This window comes from Callorhinchus milii, unplaced genomic scaffold, assembly GCF_018977255.1.
Source record: "Callorhinchus milii isolate IMCB2004 unplaced genomic scaffold, IMCB_Cmil_1.0 Scaffold5, whole genome shotgun sequence".
In the NCBI taxonomy this organism is placed as follows: Eukaryota; Metazoa; Chordata; class Chondrichthyes; order Chimaeriformes; family Callorhinchidae; genus Callorhinchus; species Callorhinchus milii.
Genome location: NW_024704746.1, coordinates 35,162,862 through 35,170,420, shown reverse-complemented (window position 1 = coordinate 35,170,420; position 7,559 = coordinate 35,162,862).

Sequence of the window (7,559 nt, the reverse complement as noted above, 5' to 3'; positions counted from 1 at the left end):
GTCCATCTTGTTCGCCTTCCACCTTCCTGGCAGTTGAATGCACATGTGTCCCAAACTACCTATGTACTATATCGCATAATTTCCACCCTTGATTCCAGAACCACTGTTGTGCTGACAGAATATCTATCAGACATCAAGTCTTGGATGAGAGCTAACTTTCTTCTTTAGTTGAATGTCAACAACACCAAGGCTCTCCTGGTTGGCTCCCGTCAGCGCCTCCATCACCTCAGCATCACCATCCATGGTTGCACACTCCACCTTGCTAGGCCAGTCCGAAACCTCAGGATCTTGTTTGACCTTCAACTATCCTTTCTACCCCACATCTGCGCCATGACAAGCTCTGCCTTCCCCCACCTCTGCAACGTCGCCCGACTCTGCCACTGTCTCATACCGCAGGCCACCAAAACCCTCATACACGCCTTCATTACATTGAGGCTCGACTATGCAAATTCACTGCTTGTCGGTCTCCCCAACTCCTCCCTCCACAGGCTGCAGAGCTCTGCAGCCCGTGTCCTCTCCCTCACTGGGCTCCGTGACCCTATCATCCCCATCCTTGCCCAACTCCACTGGCTTCCCATCACACAGAGGATACAGTTCAAGATCCTGGTCCTCACCTTCAAAGCCCTCTATGGTCTTGCTCCGCCCTACCTATGCGACCTCTTAACCCCCTACCACCCTGTTTGCTCCCTTCGCTCAGCGGGCTCCAGCCTGCTTCACCCCACCATCTGCAGGCGGGCCTTCCACTACTCTGCATCCACCCTCTGGAATTCCATCCTGCAGTCCCTTTATCTCGCCCCCTCCCTCACCACCTTCAAGACCCACCTCAAGACCATCCTCTTTGACCGTGCTTTTGATCTCCCTGCTTCCCCCCTGCCTTCCACCACCCCCCACCCTGACCCTCAGCTCAGGTCTGTACTTCTGTCTCTCCAGCACCTTGGGACGTCCTCCTGACATGAAAGGCATTATACAAATTTTATTTTGTTGTTGTTGTTCCTAAAAGAAAACTGTCTAATCTGTGTTTGAAGGAATCAACACTTCCTGCTTCAACCGTCGCCCTAGGGAGCCTTTTCCACAGGTTCACTATTCGCTCACTGAAATAATGTTTGGGTAGATTTATTCTGAATTTAACCCCCCTCAATCGCAGGCCGTGTCCTCTAGTTTTACTATTTTGGACAAATTGAAACAGCTGTCACGATCTATATTGTCTTGCCTCTTTAGAATCTTAAAGGCAGCAATCATGTCGCCTCTCAATCTTCTTTTTTCCAGGGTGAACAATTTATAGTCCAGTTCCTCATAGTCCAGTCTTTCCATTCCCTCAATCATTTCGGTTGCCCTCCTCTGTAACTTCTCGATTTCTCCAATATCCTGTTTGTACTGCGATGACCAGAACTGTACACAGTACAAGTATGGTCTCACCAATGATTTATACACATCCGCAGCACTGCACTGGAGTTTCAGTTTAATGGCAGGATTACCCCACTATTTCGGCTTGCCATTGATCTTTTGATACATCCCAACATCTCGTTTGCTTTACTCACTGACACAAAGCATTGTTGGGAGAGCTTCAATTTATAGTAAATCAGGACCCCCAGGTCCTTTTCATTTTCCACACATATTATTTTCCTTCCGTTCAAATAATAGTCCCTTCCAGGATTTTTTGACCTCACGTGAAACACTTTACATTTCTCAACATTGAATTTCATCTGCCACTAATCTGCCCAATTCCCAAGTAAGTTCAAATCCTACTGTAACTTATCACAATCTATCACCTTTAGTAGAAATCAGAAATAGAAACAGAAAATTTTGGAATCCACAACAGGTCAAAGAGTATTTGAAAGAGTTAGGAAATGGGTTAATAACAATAGCTTGCAATTATATAGCGTGTTTCATGCTCGTGGTGTCTCAGAGTGGTTCACCTCTTTTTCAAAGAGGCCTCCACTGGCTCCCCATCCCCCAGAGGATTGATTTCAAGATCCTCATCCTCACCGACAAGGCCATTCACGGCCTTGCTCCCTCCTACCTCTCCAACCTACTATCCCCCTACCTACCTGCCCGTACCCTCCGTTCCTCTGGCTCCGGTCTGCTCCACGTCCCCGCCCAACCGCCCTACCATCGGCGTCGGGCCTTCAGCCTCTCAGCCCCCAGGCTCTGGAACTCCATCCCCCAGTGCTTTCGCCTTGCTTCCTCCCTTTCCTCCTTCAAGGCCGGTCTCAAAACCTTTCTCTTTGACCGTGCCTTCAGCTCCCCTCTCGACTCTCTTCCCCCTCCTCGCTCCCTCCCTTCCCTCCCCTCACCCTGACCATTTCCCCCTCCTTGCTCCCTCCCTTCCTCACCCTGACCATTTCCCCCCTGCTCGGGTCATGACCCAACTGTACAGCGCCTTGGGACGTCCTCCTGACGTGAAAGGCGCTTTATAAATGGAATCTTGTTGTTGTTGTTGTTGATGGGACTTGAGAATTTCTTGCACTATTCTTGTGGCAGCCTGGATTACTGGTAACATCTTGCCCCTCGGACAGAAGGTTGTGGGTTCAAAGCACGCATCATGACTTGAACTCAGATAGACTAAGCTGAAACTCCAATGCAGTGCTGGGGATGTGTTGCATTGTCGGAGGTGCTGCCCTTCGGATGAGTTTATGGTGATATGATATCTTTAACATCCACCTGAACAAGCAGAAGATTTAAACTGAGTCCTATCTGCTTGTTCAGGTGGATGTTAAAGATCCCGTGGCACTATTTAAAAAAAGAAGGGACTTTTGGATAGGATTGTAACATAGAGAGAGGTCTAAAATATTTTTTTTTACATCATATGAATAATAGTTATGATCAGAGCCAAATGTCTGCAATACATTTGGATTCGGTAAATAAACAACTTGCCAATTAAATACTGCACTTATCTTTGCCCGCTAATTTGAACAAAACAACTTTCTACAGACTTAATATAATGATCTATTTTATTTGTCCCATTGCTGTAGTCCTGCACGTACACGTATAGCTGTCAACACTGGTTCTGCATATCATCAAGACTGAACACGCAGGTTCGTAAATGCCTCCAGCTTTCCTTCGATTACGTTAGTCTAGGTTTCTTCATTTCAGTGATTACTTTGAAAAAACATATTTTTCCTCAGCCTATCTTCAGCTTTCTTTCTGCATCACCTTTCTTCTATCTACCAAGAAGCAGCCCAGTCAGACCATGTGTTTCCCAGCTGGAAGGCACTGCTGCTTGGCTTCTTGAAACAGCCCCTTCCCCCCTCCCTCCCCTGTTGATTGGCAGTACAAAGTGAAAATCACACCTGTGTACATAGGTATCAAGTTAAGCAGCTGCTATGTCTGCCACAATTCATTTTCAGGTGTGAAATGCTTATCCCAATGAATAGAATGTTTGAACTTCCATTTCCAGTCTTTTGTTGTTCAAATGATGAATTGCACATGCTTAATCACTTCCAAATAGAATGGTTGCAGGAAGTACTTACTCACTGCATTGCATTAGGCTACAAAAAAAATGACATAGCGGAAAAATAATAAGGTGCTAAAAGGGTTTTGTTAAGATCATCATTCTTTTTTTGTGTTCTGCAGGGCTCACACACATTCCTTTTCACAAAGTAATTTCAACACTGAAAAAATGTTTAGTTTGGGAAGTAACTTGCGTTTTGCCTTGGTCCTTTGTAGATTCCAGTTGTACTTGTTTGCACTAGAATTAATAGATGAATACTGTCACTTATTGGCACCAGTTCTAAGCATCACTGTTTAGTTGAGTATTACTTGGATGTGTCATATCTGTAGCCAACAGAATAAACCACTAACAGCAAGTTAAAAGTACTGACATGCCAGCAACAGAACTGCAGTAAGACCTGAATATTTGAATGAAGGAATCAGTTCAAGCAACAGCAAACAAATACTTTTTTATGTCTTACTCTAGTCAAAGCAGTGATAAGTGTGTCAGTCATAGCCTTATCTGATCCCAAAACAAGCAGTTAAGAGTGTAGAGGGAATAAACAATTTGCCAACCTATGATGCTTGCACCCTGTAATCTTTGACTGCGACACATTTTTCCTCAATATCAAGATAATCTTTCTTATCTGTGTGTGAAATTTGACACTTTGTATAGAGTTGCTATATACACTGAAGACACAGTGAAGGCTCACTGCAAACACTTGATTGAGTTCCTTCTGAATAACACGCAAGAAGCTATCAACTTAAAAGTTTTCATCTGACTCATTGAAAGTTCTATAACATATTTGCAATTGTTGTTTCTCTTTCACTGGGAGTCAAAGATTCAGGGAAAACAAGGGAAAGTTCAACTATGAAGCAGAACATTTCGAATACTTCAGAGCAGTTTAATTTGTTCAGATTCTGTAACATCACATACCTTCTTAACTTGGGCTAAGTTATTAAAATGTGTTTATGCTAATATAAAATGTACAAAAATAACACTGACACACAAGTATTCTGTTCATCTGGATACACTCGTTTTAAAGACTTGCTTTCAACCATGCAGCTTAGAAGCGCAAGCCTAAACACACCTTTGTTGCAACTTGAAAACTGTTCCATATTTGTGGTTCTAATCACCCAGAGATGTTGGTAAAATACAGATTTTTCTTCCTGGTTCTTGAGAGCCTTTTTAGGTTCCCCAATTATGATGTATTCACCAAGTTTATACAAACACTCAAACCATTTCTGTCACTTTACACTGTGGAAAGTATTGGAGTCATTTGCACATTTTCTGAAGCAATGTTTAATTCAGTAAAGTAACTAACCTAAATGTATACTGAGCTCCCCCTATGGCACACTAGGCAAATGTATCAGCTAATGCACCATTAACCTTACAGCTCAGAAGCAGGGCAACAATGCTATTTAATGTTTTTTCTCAAATACTGTATTTACACAAATCTAAGGCGCCTCTGAATTTAAAATGCAGACAGATATTAGGGAGTTTGAGCGCAATTTGAAGGCACCATCAATTCTGTTTTAGAGTTTTTTAAATAAAATAAAACTATTTGCCTTTCAGTAAATACAATAGTTAAATTAAAAACAGCATCAGCTGAGTTCAGATTTTCAGCCAGGACAGTTGTCAGAATGTTTAGGTGTCAACCTGAATTATTCAGTAGCACGCACCTCTAGGCGTAAAGGTTGTGGGTTCAAGTTCTACATCGTGACTTGGAGCTCATGATCTTGGCTGGCACTCCAGTGTAATGTAGGGGGAAGCAATGCATTATCAGAGGTGGTGTCCTTCAGATAAGACCTTAAACCGAAGGACCAGTGTTTTGGCAGCCCAGTGGAATGGAATTGCAACAATAATCAGCCCCTTTTGGGAAAAGAAAAGAATAGAAAAAAGGAAAAACATTAAACAAACAAACTTGCAGAATTATAAAATACAAACCGTATGGACATTCTTCTTTTTGTTTTATGCACTTTCGACATTTTAAAATTAGAATAAGATATAGCCAATACATAAATAAGAACAAACAAAACCCCGTAGATATAGCTGTGATATTTACATTGCTGTGCGCAATTGGCTGCCGCGTTCGCCCACAAATATACAGTCAATTCACTTTACAGTGTGTTCTGTGAAGCGCTTTGGGACGTCCTCCTGACGTGAAAAGCGCTATATCAAATGCAAGGATTATTATTATTATTATTACCTTTCCAATTGTTTGGCCTATTCTGATAGAAATTGGGTTATTGGTATATCATTTATAAAATTTCCATTAAACCTTTAATAAACCTATTTATTTGTTCAATAAAATACCAAATGACTTTTTTTGAGCTGAATGTTAATCTCTCTCTGATCACTTGGGGGAAATAATTCCTGCGTGGACATTGCTTACATGAAGGGGGTTCATTCCAGGTTAAATTCAAACTAAAGCTGGATTCCAGTGAGTTTGTTTTGGCTGATGACCATCTGGAACACACCCAGAATGGGGCTGCTGGGTGCCCCTGTCTCGTTAGGCTGCCTGGCCAACACATTATAACTTACAAGGGTCTGTTTCATGCTCACTTCGGTGGTAAAAGGACTAAATGTATTTTAAAGGATCTACATGGTATAAATATGGCCCAACTGCTGCCTTTTTAATTGAAGGAATCACTGGAATGTTTACTCTTAGATATTTTCCAGCAGCACGATTCATTTTATTGGCCACTTTTTATAAATCATGATATTTTAAAAAAATAAATGAGGTTCCAGCGAATGGATCTTGGGATATATTTGATTTATGATTTCAAAAGTTTGTTCTTGGAAATGTTAGGAAAAGATCAGGTGAATTCCCGGGCCCAGTTGGAGGCGTTAGACAGCACTCTCAGTATCAACTGAGCCAAACTGTGGGTTTGAGCCCCATATAGGTTTGAGCTTATTTGAGCTCATTGTATAAGATGGCATTCCAGTTTTGTATTGGGGGAGCTCTTCATTGTTAGAGATACTGACCCTCGGATTAAATGTTAAACTGTTCAGGTGTACGTTAAAGATCCCATGAGCTATTTGAAAAGAGAATTGCATTTCTCCAGATGTCCTGGCCAATAATCCTCCAGATAAATTGATTATTCACTTCATGACATTGCTGGGCACAAATTGATCATTGTGTTCAAGTGCATAGTCACTACACTTTACAGAAAACTCTGTGAAAGGCTTTGAGAGATTTCAATAATAATATGATGCTGTATCAAATGCAAGGATTAACTGAACCAGCAAGGGAGGTTCCTAGTTATCCAGCTCATTTGAATTTCCATCCAAAATATCACTACAAGTCACCCGAGCAAAGCTTATCCCAGATCACAAGCATATCAAGTGATTGATGGGGCATTACAGAAACACTACTCTATGACCTTATAGAATACAGAAATATAAAGGAAGCATATTTCTCTGTCTGCATAACTCAAATGATCTGTAAAAGTTTAGGACAGAAATAGGCATAAACTAACATTCTTTACATATCTCTGGATTCTAATGGGGCTCTACTTTATCGCACTTTACCCATCACGAATGTGAGTCTGATGCTTGCTGGCTATTATAGGTTTGCATGAAATGTTTTTGCACAATGTAACATTTTAGTAATGGTTGTTTGGCTTCCATTACAAATTTGTTTGGTCTAAAAACCTTTCTTTTTGGTTGCCCCCTTCAATGATCTTCCCCCCCACCAATCCTATTTGTGCTCGCAACTTATCTTTGTGAAATGCTTTGAGATGTTTTCCTGCATGAAAGGTTCTATATAGGTGCAAGTTTTTGTTGCTGCTGCACCAGTCATGTTATATGTGATAAACGCTTTTTTAGGATATCGATGAGAACTATTTGTCAAGCATATGAAATCCATTCCCAATCTTTAAATACAAACAACTATGCTGATAGTATAATTCAGACCAGGTTGTTCTGATGTTTAATTGGGATAAAACCCTTAAAAGCATAGATTTCAAATCTGTCTAAGAATCTGCCTTACAGTGGATAAAGCTTTTGTCTATGGAGGATTGAAGTGTAATAAGAGGAGAGGGCTACAGGTCTATCAATCTCATGTTTGCTTTCTGGGAATCATAGACACACATATCTATTGTATATATAGATTAGGTAAGACAAG